The sequence below is a fragment of the Populus euphratica genome, unplaced genomic scaffold (assembly GCF_000495115.2).
Source record: "Populus euphratica unplaced genomic scaffold, PopEup_1.0 scaffold122.1, whole genome shotgun sequence".
NCBI classification, from domain to species: Eukaryota; Viridiplantae; Streptophyta; class Magnoliopsida; order Malpighiales; family Salicaceae; genus Populus; species Populus euphratica.
Window position 1 is genome coordinate 208704 of NW_011499980.1, and position 19498 is coordinate 228201.

The 19498-nt window shown below is 29.8% G+C and overlaps 1 protein-coding gene and 1 pseudogene across 1 annotated transcript in view; both read right to left on the reverse strand.

Moving 5' to 3' along the window:
* LOC105139718 (E3 ubiquitin-protein ligase CCNB1IP1 homolog) overlaps positions 1-4006 on the reverse strand; it is a 34578-nt gene extending 30572 nt beyond the window's left edge. The window contains exon 1 of the mRNA XM_011046276.1: positions 3833-4006. The gene's annotated coding sequence lies outside the window, so the exon portion shown is untranslated. The remainder of the gene's footprint in view (positions 1-3832) is intronic.
* A 1489-nt stretch (positions 4007-5495) lies between these two features.
* The window catches only part of LOC105139721 (receptor-like protein 12), a 15790-nt pseudogene continuing 1787 nt past the window's right edge, over positions 5496-19498 (reverse strand).

Sequence of the window (19498 nt, forward strand, 5' to 3'; positions counted from 1 at the left end):
CTTGATAAAAATACACTTTTAAATACTAATAAAATATGATGATTACTTTTTTCATTTTCAGGAGATCTATAATAGTCAGTTGAGGGAGAGATATGAGGATGATCCTTTAATTCACCCAGATTTTGATCTGGATTTATAGATAGAGGTTGGATCGTCTAGTTGACCCAATAAAAATTAGGTGGATGGACTCTCTAACACTATGATCGAGAACTTACGGGTGACTTGTAGTGTCTCAACCTATAAGAGCTCTCAATCAGTATCAAGCACTGAATGTAAGGAGTTTATAGCCTTATAGCAATACACGACTCAGCTCACCAAAAAATATGACAACCTATCGGCGGAGTATCATAGAGTGGTGATACATGTGTGCCTTCTTCTTTTTGACCGTATAACAACCAGCCTCCTTCTCCTCCTCCTCCTTCAGCTCCACCATTATGTTAATTTACAATGAATATTATTTAACTTTATTTTTCTATGTTTAATAAAAATTTCATTTGCATAATTGGTTTTTTTACTATTAATTTATATAATTTTATATTATGTATTCTAAATAATTTTTTAAAAACATATTTAAAAATAATCACAGAGGGTTTTATCAACAAACTATATCTAGCGGCATTTGACATCTTAGCAATGAACTTATAGATAGAATTAATCTATTGTCATTTCACAATAGCTTAGTGTAAATTTCACAATCACCGACAACTTGATCATTGGAAATAATTTGTTGGTACTTCACACACTCTCCAATGAAATATATTTATCAATATATTTCAAGCGAGAATTTTTTTGGCACAATTTCTGTTTGTAAAATCATTAATAATTTTTTTTACTGACCAATATAGCAATGAAATGAGATATTATAGATGAAAAGAAAGCCTACAGAATATTTCCAGCAGTGATATTATTGATAAAACAATTATGGATGAGTTATAAATCATAGACTGATAAAATCTTATAATGAACAAACTACCAATTGAGCCGAAGACATGGCTAATTGCTCACAGGGATAGGAGATTGAGAAATTTCTTACTTCACACCGTAGATAGACTAGGTATGTGTCAAAAAAAGGCAACTTGCAAGGCCAGCTCGTATCGACGGCACATCCTTGGATTATTAATTCTTTTATCAAATTGGTGTTTGCCTTTCTGCGCATCATTCTTCTTCTTCTTTAGTCATCCAAAATGATATATATAAATATATATATTCAATTAGTCTTTCATCAAAATGAACTCTCTATCACCACTAGCGACATTGACTAGTGATGATACTGTAGTTGCCCTCGCCCCTCTGAATCCAGTCTAATTAAGAAAGTACTATGCATGTGAATTCAAGCATAAAATGAATTATATTTCATGGAGAGATTGAGAAATTTGTTGTTGCCTTCCACCGACTTCGCTCAATTCATCGAGATTTCATCTAGTCACAATGTTGGCCTGCTGATCAGTTTATGAATCTCTTTCACGTGCTTGGAGTATAGGTGTTTGCTTGCCAAATCACTTTAAGTAGCAAATTCTTTTTATTATCTCTATTTAATTATATTGTTAGCTATTGCACTTGAAATAATTTATATTATTTGTATTGTTTTATGATACATCTAATTCACTCCTCTTAAATATTCAATTTTTTTTAATTCTTGAATAATAGTTTTATCGTAGACACTATAGCATCATAGATAGTGTACAGTACATGACATTGTTTCTTCAACAATGTCTTTTTTATTATCAAACTTTATTGTTTTTTTAATTTTATTATCTTAGAATTATATTAGCATCATTTAATGTGTTTGAATTTGCTTTACTTTGCATAAAACTTCTGTATGAAACGGGTTTTGTAAAATTCCAAAATTAAATTAAAGAAAACATTTATGAAATATATTTTAAGATGGTCATTAAAAAATATTGAAAAACCAAAGAAAAAAAAATAAAAATAATGAACAAATTTAAAAAGGCATGAAAAACTCTATTTTAACCTTTTAAGTTTCAGTTTGCATATTATTGGTCCTGCAATTTCTAAATTTTATATATCATCTCTAAACTTTATTTTTATCATAATTGCTCTCTAAGTTTTCTAAAATGAGATAGAAAGCCATATGGAAAAAGAAGAAATAAAGAGAAAACGATCAAGAATCCATATCTTAGCCATAAAAATATCAATTTTAGTATTAATAAATATATCTAGAAAAATAGAGTTCAATATAAGTGGTTTGAAACTTTCATCTTGTTAGAAAAAATAGATTACAGCTTTAAGTATTTTTATTTGATTTAATTTTGGGTTTCTCTGTCCAATAAGAAGGTACTTTTGGTTAGAAATAATTTAATTAGGTTACTAGGGTGTGTTTTGGGTGTTTTAAATAAAAATAAATTGAAAATTAGTTTTGGCATTAGGGGTCATATTTCTATTAAAAAAGACATAATTTTGCTAAAATTAAAAAAGAAAATTTATAAATAAGGAAGGGAAAAGTTGCTGCGCAAATTGATAGCAATCAGATCTCATGGAAATAAAAAATCATGAATCATAATTAAATGAGCGTAATCAAGAAAAATTAGTCAAGGTCATAAAAATGACCAGAGTACCCTCAGTTTGGTACTGAGCCAAAAATTCCGCGCAGACCCAAAATTTGCATGAAAACCATCAATTTCTTGAGTTTCAAAAGTGAAGTCTTGGAACTTATTGCATATTGTGTATGAATTTTATATCTTTTCATGTCCGAAATGCAGGAAAAAAAAGAGTAGCATTTTGCTGCTTTGTAAACATTGTTCACGCTAATTTTAATTAGCTTGAACAGTGTAGAATACATTATCAGTGAACAGTGCAAGAGATTTGCACTTTTCACGTGAAAAATGACGAAGAGTGCAATTTTCTTGCACTGTTCACACATTCTTTTTTAAAAAAAGTGTTAATTTTATGAACATTTAAAAAAAAAAAAACTAGTTTAGAGTAAATTAAATTCATTTGCATTGTGATGTGAATAATATTTTTTTTCCTGAAAACTAATATATAGTGAATTAAATTCACTCATATTATAATATCAATTTTATACCTGATAATAGTTTATCTAATTTTATGACACGCTCAAAATATTATGAAAACTGTAGTTTTTATCAGATAAATTTTGTACGTAATGAAATTATAAATAGTTTAATGGAATAATAAAAAATATTTTATATAAAATATTATTTATTTTATAATGTAATAGGAGTAATTAATTCTACAATATTTAAATTTAAAATCATCAATATTAATATATATTTTTTAAAATTATTTTATAACCTTAATTTCAAAAACATTTTTAACCAAATACATTAAACTACTTTTTCTTCAACCTCAATTTCAACCATAATTTTAACCAAACACCTATTTTTTCAAATGAACCTCAACTAAAAGTACTTTTTATAAAATAATTTTTTTTAAACCACAACCACAACAGCTACCGTAATACCAAACACAATACCAAACACACTCTTATTATTCAAATTCCTGAAACTCCTTTCCAATTCTCAAATTTTCTCAGCATCCAAAGGGAAAACGAGAAAAAAGCAGACGCATAAAAGCTTCTAAAAAAGAAGACGCGTAAACAAACGGAATCGAATTGATAAATTTTCCTGAAAATTACACTCCTTGGCGTTCTCCTTGATGAAAATCACAACTCAACGCCTAAAATCGTAAAGAAACTAGAGATTACAAACATAAATAAATCATATGGAGATCTAAAACGCGAGCAAAGTGACTATAGAAATTGAAAAGCAGCAGCAATTGCTATTGTGAAATCAAATTTATAAGTTACTTCGGAAACAGTGAAATGTGATTTGAAGAGACACGAATCCCTCACCTGAAAGAGTTCTGGCTGGAAACGTTTCTTCTCTTCTCTCCTCTTCTTGGCTTGTGGCGTGTGGGTTTTAAAGGAGAGAAATGGCGGCAACTCGATTTTTTTATTTATTTCAAATTATCACACTTCTCTCTCCTCTCTCTGTCTCTCAAGCAAGGAATTTATAATTTGACGTTTCTCCTTTATTTCAAAATCTGGATTCAGAACGGTGTCGTTCTTCAAGTAAATCTTTTAATTTTTTAACCTTAAATAGTGCTAGAAAACCTAAATAAAAAAAAAGAGAAATTTTTTGTTCTGTTTTTTTTTCTTAATACATTTCGTTTTTTATATATATAATTTATGTATAGAAAAAAAGTATATACTTGTGCAAAAAATTAAGATTTATAACAGGTTAATGTTATCAGTTTAAATCAATCTAGAAATAATAGGAAACTTTGAGTAATTAATTTAACAATTTACATAAGTAACTTTTTTATTTAAAAATGATAATTAATTTGTTTCCATCTAAGGGATTTATATCCATAAAGTTCAAATAAATAATCCATATTTAAATGTAAGAAAAGAGATTGAATATATAGTCACAATAAGAAACAATAAAAAACACGATTTTATTCATCCACTAGGTTTTCTTAGAATCGTAATATTTTTTGATCCATTTTAATATTGTTTCTTATTTTAACTATATATTTATAGGCTATATATATTTTGAACCTATATCTATCTATTTGATCACATAATAATTACCGCACCAACTACTAGTTAATTTCCAAGTATTACACAAAACTAGCTACGAAATATTAAAATATATAGTAGCCAAAGCATGGCTTAGCTAGGACTTCAAATCATCGACTAATAACTACAATTCTTAATAATTACTATTATAACAGTAAGAATCTATCTATTCAGGATAAAAACCGCTAAATGTACAATTTTAGAAACTCAAATTAAAAAACAAACAAACAAACAAACAAAGAAAAAATAGGAACATAAGAAGCTAGTTTATGGAAATCCTTTTTAAAAAATATATTTAAATGAGAATATATTCTCTATTTTTTTACTTATTTTAATAATAGTTTTTACATATTTTTCTCATATTAATTTTTTTTCTATCACATATAATTAAATTATTGATTCATGATTTTTTATGTTTATAATTGAAACTTGCTTTTCAAATCATTATAAACTTTTATTTAAAACAATGCTTTTTATATATATATATAAGACATTAACATGGAAAGAGAGTTTTGGTTTAAGATATACATTTTCCTCCTTACTTCAAAATGATTTAAATTTTAACAAATATTTATTTTAGTTTTTTCTCAAAAAAAAACGTGCTACTAGAAAAGACATAATTTCGCTGAAATAAAATAAAAATGTAAGAATAAAAAAGAAAAATATTTCTGCTAGAATTAAGCGTAATTGATAGCTTCAAAAGATCAAGATATAAATGCCATCACCTAAATGACACGTCGTTGGTGCTTTCGCTTATAATTTATTGTATTATTATGATTCTGGTAAAATCATTAACTTACAATGACATAAATCTATCGATTAAAAAAAATTACAAACACACGACGTAAAAAAAACATAAGAAGCAGCTACACTAGCCTGGAAGATGATCCCCTCTTCTTGACTGCTGCCATTATAGACCCAGTACACAAAGCAAGTTAATTAACTAAACTGGTGATGGATCATGGAATAAAATATTTGCGCTATTAGTTAAAAGCATTATCAAGACTTACCTTCTCACACCGCCCTGAGTAACTAGTATCGTCTTCCACCATTTCTGGCCGGAGCATTCTTCCTTCTAAGCCTTTTTGCATTTTGATGTGCACTGTCTTCAACCATCTTCACAAACCATGCAGCTTTTCTTGCTCTAAATACAACGTATCCTATAGAGACTCCAAATACAAATCCACATCCATAACCCATTGCTACAGCTTTCCATCCAAATCCCTCTTGAAACATTGAATCTTCTTTCTGGAAGTTTAATGGTGGCTGTTGTTGCCCCTCCCCTTTGTCGCATTTTGCTTGCAAGGGAAACCCACATAATCCCAAGTTCCCTTCGAATGAACCATTTTCAAATGTATTGGACTGCTTGCCTAGAGGTATGGGTCCCTCAAGTTGATTATACGAAAGGTTGAGGACTTGAAGAAATGTTAAATCTACTAATTGTTGAGGAATCCTTCCAGCAAGCAGATTTGAGGAGAGATCCAGCTATTCCAGATTAGTTAAATTCCCCCAATGATGGCTGGATATAACCTATGAGGCTGTTGTGAGAAAGGTTGAGCTGTATCAGAGATTTAAGCTTCCCGAGGGACTCTTGAATCTTTCCCGTGAATTTATTGCAAGATAAATCAAGTGTTGTGAGGGAAATTTGAATTTTAGAAAACTCAATCTCCAAACCTTTCCATGCCAATGTTACAGAATAAACATAAGAAGTGGATAAATCTTTTGGCCTCATGTAAGCCATATCCTGATCAACGCTCATCATGGCTTTGAAGTTGTTGAAATACTCTCTTGGCAAAGGACCACTCAGGCTGTTGTTGGAGACGTCAAAAATCTGTAATTTAGAAAAAGAGTCCTTGACAGTTGGACCCTTCAAAGAACCGTGGAGTTTATTTGACCTTAGAATAACAACGTCCAACTGTGGAAGCCTTTCTAAAAAGGAAGGGAATGTGTCATCAATCATATTGTTGCCAAGATCCAGAAATTCTAAATTCACACAATTGATGATGGATGGTGGTATCACCCCTTTCAATTTGTTGCCATTGAAGTCCAGATATCTCAAATTGTTCCCCTTTGAATAGATTGAAGGGATATTGCCGCGCAGATTGTTGCCACCAAGATGCAACACTAAGAGTCCATCACTGAAGTTTCCCAAGCATTGTGGGATGAATCCACTAAAGCCATTGTTGGACAAGTCTGGAATCTCTAGGAACTTCAGCTCACAAATGACAGAGGAGATGTTCCCAGTCAGTTTATCATTGGAGGAAAGCATAAGAGTTCTCAAGTGCTCAAGTTTGAAAACTGAAGGTGGAATCTGGCCATACAACCTATTATGACTGAAATCGATATATTGTAATGAATTACAAAAGAACGGACTTATCTGGCCATACAGTAGGTTAATGTGAAGAAGAAGAGCCTGCAAAGAAGGCATCAAACCTGTTGTTTGAGAGGTCCAACAAATTGAGTTGTGTGAGGATAGCAAAACAATCTAGAATTTCACTAGAAAAATCATTGAAAGAAAGTATTAAGTAATATAGCTTTTAAAGGTTTCCAAGTGAGGATGGAATCTGGCCATCAAACTTATTGTTTAAGAGGTCCAACCTAGTGAGTTGTGTGAGGTTAAATAAACCAACCGGGATTTTACCAGAAATATTATTGAAAGAAAGTCTCAAGAAATGTAGCTTTTTAAGGTTTCTAAGTAAGGATGGAATTTGACCATCAAACTTGTTGTTGGAGAGGTCCAACCAAATGAGTTGTGTGAGATTAAATAAACCATTCAGAATTTTACTAGAAAAATTATTGAAAGAAAGTCTCAAGAACTGTAGCTTCTTAACGTTTCTAAGCGAGGATGGAATCTGACCATCAAACTTGTTGTTTGAGAGATCCAACCAAATGAGTTATGTGAGGTTAAATAAACCTTTCAGAATTTTACCAGAAAAATTATTGAAAGAAAGTCTCAAAAACTGTAGCTTCTTAAGGTTTCTAAGCGAGGATGGAATCTGACTATCAAACTTGTTTGAGAGGTCCAACGAAGTGAGTTGTGTGAGGTTAAATAAACTATCTGGAATTTTATGAGAAAAATTATTAAAAGAAAGTGTCAAGAATTCTAGCTTATTAAGGTTTTCAAGTGAGGATGGAATCTGACCATCAAACTTATTGTTTGAGAGGTACAACCAAATAAGTTGAGTGAGGTTAGAAAACTTATTCAGAATCTTGCTAGTAAAATTATTGTCTGAAAGAAATAACTGACTGAGATGCTTAAGGTTTTTAAGTGAGAATGGGAAATGACTTTGAAAATTGTTATGTGAGAGGTCTAACCACAACAATTGCGTTTGATTAGCAAAAACGTCAGGAATTGAACCAGTAAAACTATTGTTTCCAAGATCAAGTACTAGAGTTGCTCAAGTTTTCCCAACGAGAAAGGGATTTGACCACCCAACTGGTTATCTGCAAGGCCCCACTCAATGAGTTGCGTGAGGTTACCAAGTAGACCCAGATTCGAGCCAACAAAATTGCACCCATTAAGATACATCACTTCCACAGACTTCAGATGACTGATTGAATCTGGTTCCAAATGTATTGAAATTCTTGTATGTGACAGATCCAAATGCGAAAGAGCATTGCTCAAATTGGAAGGCAGAAAAGAGCCAGTGAGTTCCCCGTTGCTCCGTAAATCAAGCGATTGAAGGTTTGATCGGCGAAATAAATTATCAGATAATTCTCCTTTCAATCCACAATACCAGAGTTGGAGACAAGTTCATCAAGGAACTGGGTACAATCAAAGACATGTTCACTCCACCCAAGTAGAGTTCTCTCAGCTGGGTAAGGTTCTGAGCAAGCTTGTTGAAAGAAATCGGTTCCAGCATCAGCTCCTCAGAGTTGGAAGAGAGATCAAGTGACACCAATCTGGATAAATGGGAGATTTCTGGGGGAACTTGGCCTGCAAAATTCGATGAATTTAGATTTAAATGCGTCAAATGCAGGAACTAACCAAAGGAAGATGATATGACAGAGCGATTGAAGTCATTGCCAGAGAGATCGAGCTTCTATTTTATAAACTCTGATTTTTTATTTTTTGCTAAACTAAACTCTCTATAAGTTTTCACAGTCTCGTAAGTAAAGTCCTTACCCTCTCTTTCTATGGAGTTTCCTTTTCTATGTGGGGAAAGAGGGAGCATTCAATGGGAAGAAAGTGTATGAGACGACTTCAACTATTGCACACCTGACAAATCGCACACGAACTGCAACAGGTGATGCTTCAACCAGGCGCACCAGTCCATTAATAATTTGGTAACGAGTGCTGGAAGATAAAGCAAGAAACACTCCTGGCAAGGCAAAAATCATAAACAGATAGGCATCGATGGATAATTAAATAAAAAATCAAAGAAACATATCATCAAAATACCGATGGGAGAGCAAAAGTCTAGCCAGACTAAAAATTGAAAGCAAATTCCTTATGTAATCCAAATGAATAAATTCCTTACTGCTGCAAAACGAAATGGGATTTGAAATGTTGCAGTATCTACTAAAACCTCAATTCAGCTAACCTCAATTCAGCTAAGTGTGTTAGTAAGTTTGATAATATTGTTTTTTATATCAAAATATATTAAAATGATTTGAAAATATTAATAAAAAAATAAAAAAATTTCAATTCCTTTTAAAAACACTTTTAAAATACAATGTCAAACACGCAATCAGAAACCAATAGCAAAAATAGACTGGTCAACAAAGTTTACACTGGTAAGTTTCCATACGAGAAACCAGAAGCTGGAAAAAATTATATATAAACATACACTTTGCCCGAGAGGTGGAACAGTAATGTCCTCATCTGGTTTCCTTATGCTTTTGATGATAGAGAAAAACAAAACAAAGCTGTAGATTACCTTATTTTCTCGAGTTCGACCACTTAAAATTTGTATGGAAGACTGAGGTGGAAACTTGGTTTTTTTATTTATTCTTTTTAGAAATGAGGTTCGTCGGGTCAAGCTTCCGAGTGTAAAGCAATTTAACAGGAGTTTCTGGAAGGATTGATATTAGATGTATTTAATTGATGGAATTGGGAATGATATTAGTATATGATAATAGTATTTGAATAGTGAAATGGATATTCATTTAATTTGTCGCATAAAATATAACACGTTTATATTAGATATGCTAAGTCATTATTATAAATTTAAATTATATTATATACGTGATTTTTTGTATCTCAATAAAGACATGCAATCAACATAAGGCTTTATACCAAATAAATGAACAGGAATAACCTTTATATTTATATAGAAAATTTTAATATGTTATAATAACTAATAAAAAATTGATAAGAGGCCATGTGCATAATATTGAGCTGAACAAGAGAAAAACTTTTAATTACCCTTTTACATGTGAGGCAACGCAACGCATGTATTTTTTGAACATTTTATCTCTAGAAATAATGTTTTTTTGCCCTTAAATTGAAATCAACAATTGAAATTATATTTTAAACAATTACAAATTTAATCATAACAATTCTTTTTTTAATAAAAACTTTTTTTAATAGTTAAAACTCTTTAATCCCCTAAAAACTCTTCTATTTTTTAACTATTATAATATTTTTTTAATTTTTTCCTTCTTAACTGCTACATACTAGCAGCCTATATATATATATATATATATATATATATATATATATCATATACTCTATTTTTGTAACCCTCAATTGAAAAGAGAAACCTATTAAATATGTATTTAATCTGAAGGAGTGGTGATTTTGTTTTTTAAAATACAACCTTTTTAAAGAACAAACCATATCTCTAGAAGCAATATATATATATATATATTTTATGAAACTTACAAAAGCCAACAACACCTCCAAATCAAATACCCTTTTAAATCTGAAAAGATAGTATTATGTTAAAGAAGTATCTTTAAATACAATGGTTGTACAAGTCTCAGGTATTATTTTTTTCTGTTCATTATATTTTCTTAGAACAGGTGGAAGACTTGGTTTTTTTAATATTTTTTTAGAAATGAGATTTTTTATTTTATACTTAATTAGAAATATAAATGTTTGGCCACCCAGATGATTGTAAGGTGGAAGACTTGTTGATATGGCTTTCCCTGGCCTCCTCTCCAAATACAACGTCGCAACTTGACTTGATATTTAACTGATACTGGAGAATGGAGATGATAGCTACGTTCCGGAATGCATATTTCCCCTTTCCTCGTTGTTTCTAAAATTATTTAAATAACCAATTTTACATGTACTAATACTTGCACTCAATTTGTCCTGCTAAATATTAATATTATAGCACTGTGAAGAGATCTTTGTTTTTTAATCTCTTTCGATTTTATAAACTCTGATTTTTTTTCTTTTTGCTAATCAAGTTTTCACATTCTCCCCCCAATCACAACTTTCAAAAATCCATTCTTAATTCTTATTCTAAAATAATTTAATTTCTTTTTAAATCAAATTTTTTATATTTGTGAATTATTTTAACGTCAAAAATAAATTTTAAAAAATAACAAAGTATTATTTAATATTATTTTTAAATAAAAAACATTAAAAAATAACCTCTACCATGTTATCAATAAAATAATATACTTTAATGCACTTACTTATCATTTACCTAGAATTCACTTGTGACATACTTTCTACCACATTATCAGAGATTTTTGAATTTATACTTAACCAGAAAAAAATGTTTGGCCTCCCAGATGATTGTAAGGTGGAAGACTTGTTGATATCATTAATTTGGCTAAAACAAATTAAATGGTTATTTGATATCCACCAAATGATCAGAACAGCATTACTTTGACTGGAAAAAATGGTTATGCACTTTCCCCATTTAATTTCCAGGATGGAGATGTTTTATGCGTATCCCGTTGAAACCACGGCCACCTCATTATGACGACTTCAAAATGTTTATAACTTTTTGATTCTGAGACTTGCCACTATTACTATATGTTTATGTTTGCAATTGTTGTTAAACATTGTTTTTGAAAAAATCTGAATTTTTTTCAGATTCAAATTATTATAATTTTTTGTTTTTATATATATTTTTATGTTTTGATATTAAAAATAAATTTAAAAAATAAAAAATATATTATTTTAATATTTTTCCAAAAAAAAACTTAAAAAAGCATATACTACACTTCTACAGAGACACTAAGCATGCATCTATCTTTGTAAAATTGATGACAGTATAGTTTAGTGGAAAATATTCAATCAAGTCTTTACTTGATTATTCTAGCTTTAGAGTTTTAATTCTCCTATATAAATTATACTTCAGTCTTCAATTTCTAAACTTATTTATAATCAAGTCATACTTATTAGTCATTTCATAATTAATTAATTATTCTATTTTAATTTTTGACTAATGGTTCTTATATATAGATAATAACTCATTAGGTTATCTAATAAATTACCTCAAATATAAATAATAGTCCTAAATAAAATAGAATTAAATAAATTAATTTATTATCAATTCAAAAATTATTTGATTTATATTTGAAGATTAAATACAATGTTTAATAATCTATTATATCCCCTAAATATTAGAAAAGTCATAAATTGTTTGACTTAACCTTTTAATAACTAGTTTCTCAATATAATTATTATCCATTCATTAACAATATTCCAATTCAGACATTATAGTATAGAGTGTGTATATCCTGTCAAATCATGTATGTTCTCAAAATCATAGTCATTGATTATTTGAATAAAATTTAAAACTCTTTACAAATCTTATTACACCTTGCACAAGGATCTACAATCAATACTATTCAAAAATAAATAAAATATTTCTTCTAATTTACCAAACGTGATGAATCCTTTATTGATTATTAAAGACCTTCATATAGTTCATGTTATATGCAATATCTACCCATTTGTTACCCTTGTTTAGGATAACGTGCAACAGAATTAAAATATAACCCTACCAATGTTAGATAACTTAATGATCTCAAGTTTAAGGATCACTTACACAACCATCATAAGAGTTTTTTTATAGACACAAGGGCAGAGTGAAAGGGGGCATGCAAGGGCTCGGGCCCTACAAGACTCTTTTTATAATTAAATATAAGGTGTATTAATAGGCTACAAAGTGATCAAAAAAAGTGTCTACATAGATTGAGGAATGAAAGCTCGAAGATAGAGAGAATTCGGCTTTTTTAAAGAATTACAAGTAATAAGCTACAAAGTGCCTACATGGAAAGAAAAAAAATAAAATAAAGCTCAATGTCTTTATTTGTCTTTTCTTTCCCTATAGGCTACAAATTATAACCTTAATATAAATGCTTGTAAGTTGCAACACAGCCAATCAAAACAAAAACAAGAATAAAGATGCAGATCACAAACATAATTTTTATATAGAAAGATTAAAGTAGAGTTGTTTAATTTATCTTTTCATAAACAAAACAAGGTAATTGGATATCAATAACTCAAATTTAAATTTTTTTTTTGAGAAGTTTATTAAGAATTTGATGAGATTTTTTTTATAATTTTATAATTTTTGCTTTTTTTTTTCAAATTTGCTAGTTCTAACAATTATTTTTTGAATTCTTGTTATAGTGATTTTTTTTGAATTAATTAGATATATTTTATTGGTTTGTGTTCATTATGCATGGATTTTTTTATGTTTTGTGTTTAGCAGAGCCACCAAAATTATCAATTTTTTCTCACGATATATATTTTGATTTTAGGTTGAACCATGAGCAAAATAAGAAGAATTGATTCTTTTTTTGAAAAAAAAATATTGATAAATCACAGCCTAGTGAACCAACTCTAAGTAATATTAAAATTATGGTTGAGCAGCCTCAATGTGCTTTAGTTTACAAAGAACCTGCACTGATTAGCGAATAGTCTCTTACTAGAATTGACAATGCTCATTTAATTAGTGATCCAAGCAATCGTCCTCAAATTTAGGAATACCCGGTTAATCAACAAGATAAAATTCGAAGGGCATACATTAATTTGAGGTCATATCAACCTTTGATCTGAATATCCACTAACTGGTAAAAAAATCCTCATCAATTCCAGTCTCATTGGTTCAAAAGTTATCCGTGGCTTGAATATTCAAAGAAAAATACTGCATTTTGTTTCCCTTGCTATTTATTTCTAAGTAAAACATCTAGAAAGCCAGGATCAAACACATTTATTGTTAAAGGATTTAATTGTTGGAAGAAAGTTAATGATGGGGAACAATGTGTTTTTTTTTACTCATACAAGAAAAGGTGCAAATTCAAATCATAGATTTGCTACCAGGTGCTTGGAAAATTTAAAAAAACCAGTCATATCATATTGAGAAGGTAGTTAAGAGGCAAACTACTTAAGAAATTTAGAATAATCGATTGCGTATTAAAGTTTCAATAGATATTGTTCGTTGGCTCATATTTCAAGCATGTACTTTTAGAGGGCATGATGAATGTCCAGAATAAAAAAATTAAGGTAATTTTCTTGAAATGATAGAACTTTTAGCATCATACAATGAACAAGTAGGTGCTCTTGTTTTAGGTAATGCTCCACAAAATGCTAAATACACCTCACATCAAATTCAAAAAGAAATTTTACATGTGTTTGCTAGGTGTTCTTGTTTTAGGTAATGCTCCATAAAATGCTAAATACACCTCACATCAAATTCAAATGCTAAATACACCTCGCATCAAATTCAAAAGGAAATTTTGCATGTCTTTGCTAGAAATGTTCAGTCTTCAATTCGTCATGAGATTGGTGATGCAAAATTCTGCTTAATTATTGATAAAGCTCGAGATGAATCTAGAAGAGAGCAAATGGCCCTTGTTATTAGGTTTGTTGATAGAAGTGGATTTATACGAGAATGATTTTTGGATGTAGTTCATATCAGAGACACAACTGCTTCAACTCTTAAGAAAGAGATTTCCTTTGTTTTATCTCATCATAATCTTGATGTTCAAAATATTAGGGGCCAAGGGTATGATGATGCTAGTAATATGCGTGGAGAGTGGAATGAATTGCAAGTTTTATTCATTAATAATTGCCCTTATGCATATTATGTACATTGCTTAGCTCATCAATTACAATTGGCTTTTATTGCTACAGCTAGAGAAATTTCTGATGTTCACACTTTTTTTCAGAACTTGATTTTTATTATCAACATTGTTAGTGCTTCTTGCAAGCGTAATGATGAATTACGGGCTTTTCAAGTAGCTACAATTGAACATTTAGTTGATATTAGTGAGATTGAAACGGGTAAAAGAGTTAATCAAGTAGGTGGTTTGCAACGACTTGTAGATAGCAAATGGAATTCGCACTTCAAATCCATTTGCAGTTTGATAAAAATGTATGGGGCAACTTGCTTGGTTCTTGAAAACATCTCTTTAGATGGATCTACTTATTCTTAATGTGGTGATGCGGCCTTTTCATTTAAGTTGCTAATGTCATTTGATTTTGCATTCATCTTGCATATAATGAAGAATGTTATGGGAATTACTGATGTGCTTTGCCAAGCTTTGCAACAGAAATCTCAAGACATTTTAAATGCTATACATTTGGTGACTACCACAAAGACTTTAATTCAGAAGTTAAGAGATGATGGCTGGGAAACTCTTTTAGAAGAAGTGACATCATTTTGTAAGCATCAAGACATTGAAGTTCCTGATATGGATGCTTGTTTTTCTAGTGTGGGACGATCTCGTCGTAAAACAAAATCAATAACAGTTGAGCATCACTATCGAGTTGATATATTTACAGCATTACTATCGAGTTGATATATTTACAGCTATCATTGATCAACAATTGAAAAAGCTAAATAATAGATTAAAAAAGCAGGCGATTGAGATTCTTAAGTTGAGCACAACTTTAGATCCTAGAAATAATTATAAATTATTCAATGTTGAAGACATATGCTTACTTGTTGACAAGTTCTATCCTCATGATTTTTCTGACTAAGAAAAAATTCATTTGAGACTTCAGTTGCAGCATTATGAGCTTGATGTACCCAATCATCTAAAGTTAAAGAGCATGTCATCAATTGCTGATTTATATCAAGGATTGGTTGAAACAGAAAAATTAAAAATTTATCTATTGGTTGATAGGTTGATTCGGCTTATTTTGACTCTTCCTGTTTTGACAGCAACTATTGAACGAGCTTTCTCAACTATGACGATTGTTAAAACATGACTTTGTAATTATATAGAGGATTATTTTCTTGCAAATTATTTGATTGTCTTTATAGAAAAAGAAATTGCTGAAAGATTCACAATTGATATGGTAATAAATTATTTTTATTCTATGAAAGAACGATGAGCACAATTAAAATAAAAATGTAAGAATCATTCTTTATTATTTTTTACATTATTTCAAAGTTTATCAAATATAAATAATGTTTCACTTTAGCTAATGTTTCTTATATACTTTGTATATTTATATTTGATAGGTATAAAGACCAACAACATTAAAGTAATGGATATATCATGAAGATGAAATTAACTTCATTATTTTGACTCAATTTGATATTGCTCCAAACATTTTTATCTTATACAAGGGTCATTATATGTTTGTAATAAGTTATTTGAATAAAACTAAATCATGCATGTTTTGTTTTTTACAACTTATGTACAATAAACTAAAACAAATATTATATCTTATTATATTATTTTTGGCCACCCTTAGCAAATAATTTTAGCTCCACCCTTGTATAAATACATGTAATCTCTCCATATAAAATTCTTATGTGAGTCAATTCAGTATACAAGACATCTAACAAGCACCTATATATTATTTTTCAGTACATTTATATTTCAATTTATGAGAACAATTATTTCCTTTTATGAAGATAAGAGCATAATATGTATCAAGATCAACAATTCTAATTAATGTCCAATCTTAATATAACATTTGACCAATATGATTTAGGGACAATGCTTTGATACAATAGATACTACCAAAAAATCTAGGAATACAAACAAAATCACTAATGGTTTTTTTTCCATATATATTTTATGGAGATATTTACCAATCAAATTTTTTTCATCGCTAACTCTATCGGTATTTATCGATATAAATATTTCATCGGTGTATACTGAGGGAATCCTAGTTAGAATAGAAAGAATTTTATAAAACCAAATAGTATAATGATGTGTAAGTTTTTGTGGATGATTTTACCAATAAAATTACAGTTCTAGTTAAATAGGAATGTTCATACAGGGATGTATCTATTATACCGACAGAAATGGCCAATGGATTGATAGATGAAAAAATCAAAAAGGGATGTCCATATAGTGACGTATCTATTATACCAACAGAATGACCAACAGATTGATAAATAAAAAAATTTATTGATAATTTCATTGGTAATATTTAATATATGACCTAACCATTGACCCTCCCACCTTCTTTATTTCTCATTCTTCTCATTTGCATCTAAAAAAAAAAATCCTCTACAACTAAACAAACAGCTACCCAATATCTCCCCTCATCTCAACACAACTCATTATTCTTTAACTTTTCCATTCATAGCATCTGTGTTCTAATTTTATGGATTTTTCATTTGAAGTAAGTAAATATATCTTTTTTAATTTGAACATAATTTTAAAATGTCAATTTTTTTATTGCATGTTTTTTTAATATATGTATTTTGTTTGGGTATTTACTTGTTTTATTGTTTTTTCTCAAACAAATTACTTGTTGTATGGATTTATAATTTTGTATATGCTATAGTTTGTTTTAGATTTTGTAAAATTATATTTATTTATAAATTTTTGAAACTTATATTAAATTACCACTTAAGTATGTTATGATGAAATAAATAATAACATGTTTAACGGGTTCATTTTATATTTTGTTAATTTTATTACCGAGTTGTAATTTTATTTCAAATTATCACACTTCTCTCTCCTCTCTCTCTCTCTCTAGCAAAGAATTAATAATTCAATGCTTCTTCTTTATTTCAAAATCTGGATTCAGAATGATACCATTCTTCAAGCAACTCTTTTAATTTTTTAACATTAAATAGTGTTAAAAAACCTAAATTTTTTTTAAAAAAAACTTATTGTTCTGTTTTTTTTCTTAATAAATATGGTGTTTTTATAATTTATATTATGGTGTTTTTATAATTTATGTGTAAAAACAAATATATAGTTGTGCAAAAAGTCAAGATAGAGATTACATAATATCTAAATCATGATTTTTTATGTGGTATTGAAACAATAAATTCAGGATCAATATCTGATTAACATATAATTGTCCTATATTAGGTAAACCTACCTATTATAACAGGTTAATGTTATTAGCTTAAATCATGGTAGAAATGATAGAAAACTTTGAATAATTAATTTAACAATTTACATGACTAACTTTTTAATTTAAAAATGGTAATTCATTTCTTTCAATTTATAGGATTTAAAGAATTACAATCTTTTTTTATCCATTCCTTATTTTAACCTATATTTATCTATTTGATCACATAATAGTTACAACACCAACTACTAGTTAATTTCTATGTATTATACAAAACTAGCTATGAAATATTAAAATATATAGCAGCCAAAGCATGGCTTAGGACTGCAAATCACTTTATGAAGGAGGCATGAGCTACGGATAGCTGTAACTCTACCCTACTACAAAACAACTATAAATTCACTGTTTTTATTTTCTCAAAATAAAATATGTAGTTATACATTAACATGGAAAGAGAATTATTTTGGTTTAAGATATACGTTCACTTCAAATGATTTAAATTTTAACAAATATTTATTTTAGTTTTTTCTCAAAAGCACATGTACTAAAAAAGACATAATTTTGCTAAGGAAAAACAAATGTGTGAATAAGAAAGGAAAAAATTGCTGCCCGAATTGATAGCAATCAGATCTCTTGGGATTAAAAAATCATGAATCATAATTAAATGAGCGTAATTGATAGCTTCAAAAGATCAAGACATAATCACCTCGTTAGTGCTTATAATCAAAAGATCAAGACATAAATCTATCGATTAAAAAAATTTACAAACACACGACGTAAAAAAATTAAAAACCAGCTACACTAGCCTGGAAGATGATCCCCTCTTCTTGACTGCTGCCATTCTAGACCTAGTCCACAAAGCAAGTTAATTCACTAAACTGGTGATGGATCATGGAATAAAATATTTGCGCTGTTAGTTAAAAGCATTATCGAGACTTACCTTCTCACACCGCCCTGAGTAGCTAGTGTCGTCTTCCACCATTTCTGGCCGGAGCATTCTTCCTTCTAAGCCTTTTTGCATTTTGATGTGCACTGTCTTCAACCATCTTCACAAACCATGCAGCTTTTCTTGCTCTAAATACAACGTATCCTATAGAGACTCCAAATACAAATCCACATCCATAACCCATTGCTACAGCTTTCCATCCAAATCCCTCTTCAAACATTGAATCTTCTTTCTCGAAGTTTGACGGAGGCGGTTGTTGCCCCTCGCCTTTGTTGCATTTTACTTGCAAGGGAAACCCACATAATCCCAAGTTCCCTTCGAATGAACCATTTTCAAATGTATTGAACTGCTTACCTAGAGGTATGGGTCCCTCAAGTTGGTTATACGAAAGGTTCAGGACTTGAAGAAATGTTAAAGCTACCAGTTCCTGAGGAATCCTTCCAGCAAGCAGATTTGAAGAGAGATCCAACGACTCCAGATTAGTTAAATTCCCCAATGACGGCTGGATACCACCAATGAGGCTGTTGTGAGAAAGGTTGAGCTGTTTCAGAGATTTAAGCTTCCCGAGGGACTCTGGAATCTTTCCCGTGAATTTATTGCAGGATAAATCAAGTGTCGTGAGCGCAATTTGAATTTTAGGAAACACAGTCTTCGAACCTTTCCATGCCAATTGCACAGAAAAAACATAAGTAGTAGATACATTTTTTGTCCTCATGTAATCCATATCCTGATCAATGCTCATCATGGCTTTGAAGTTGTTGAAATACTCTGTTGGCAAAGGACCACTCAGGCTGTTGTTGGA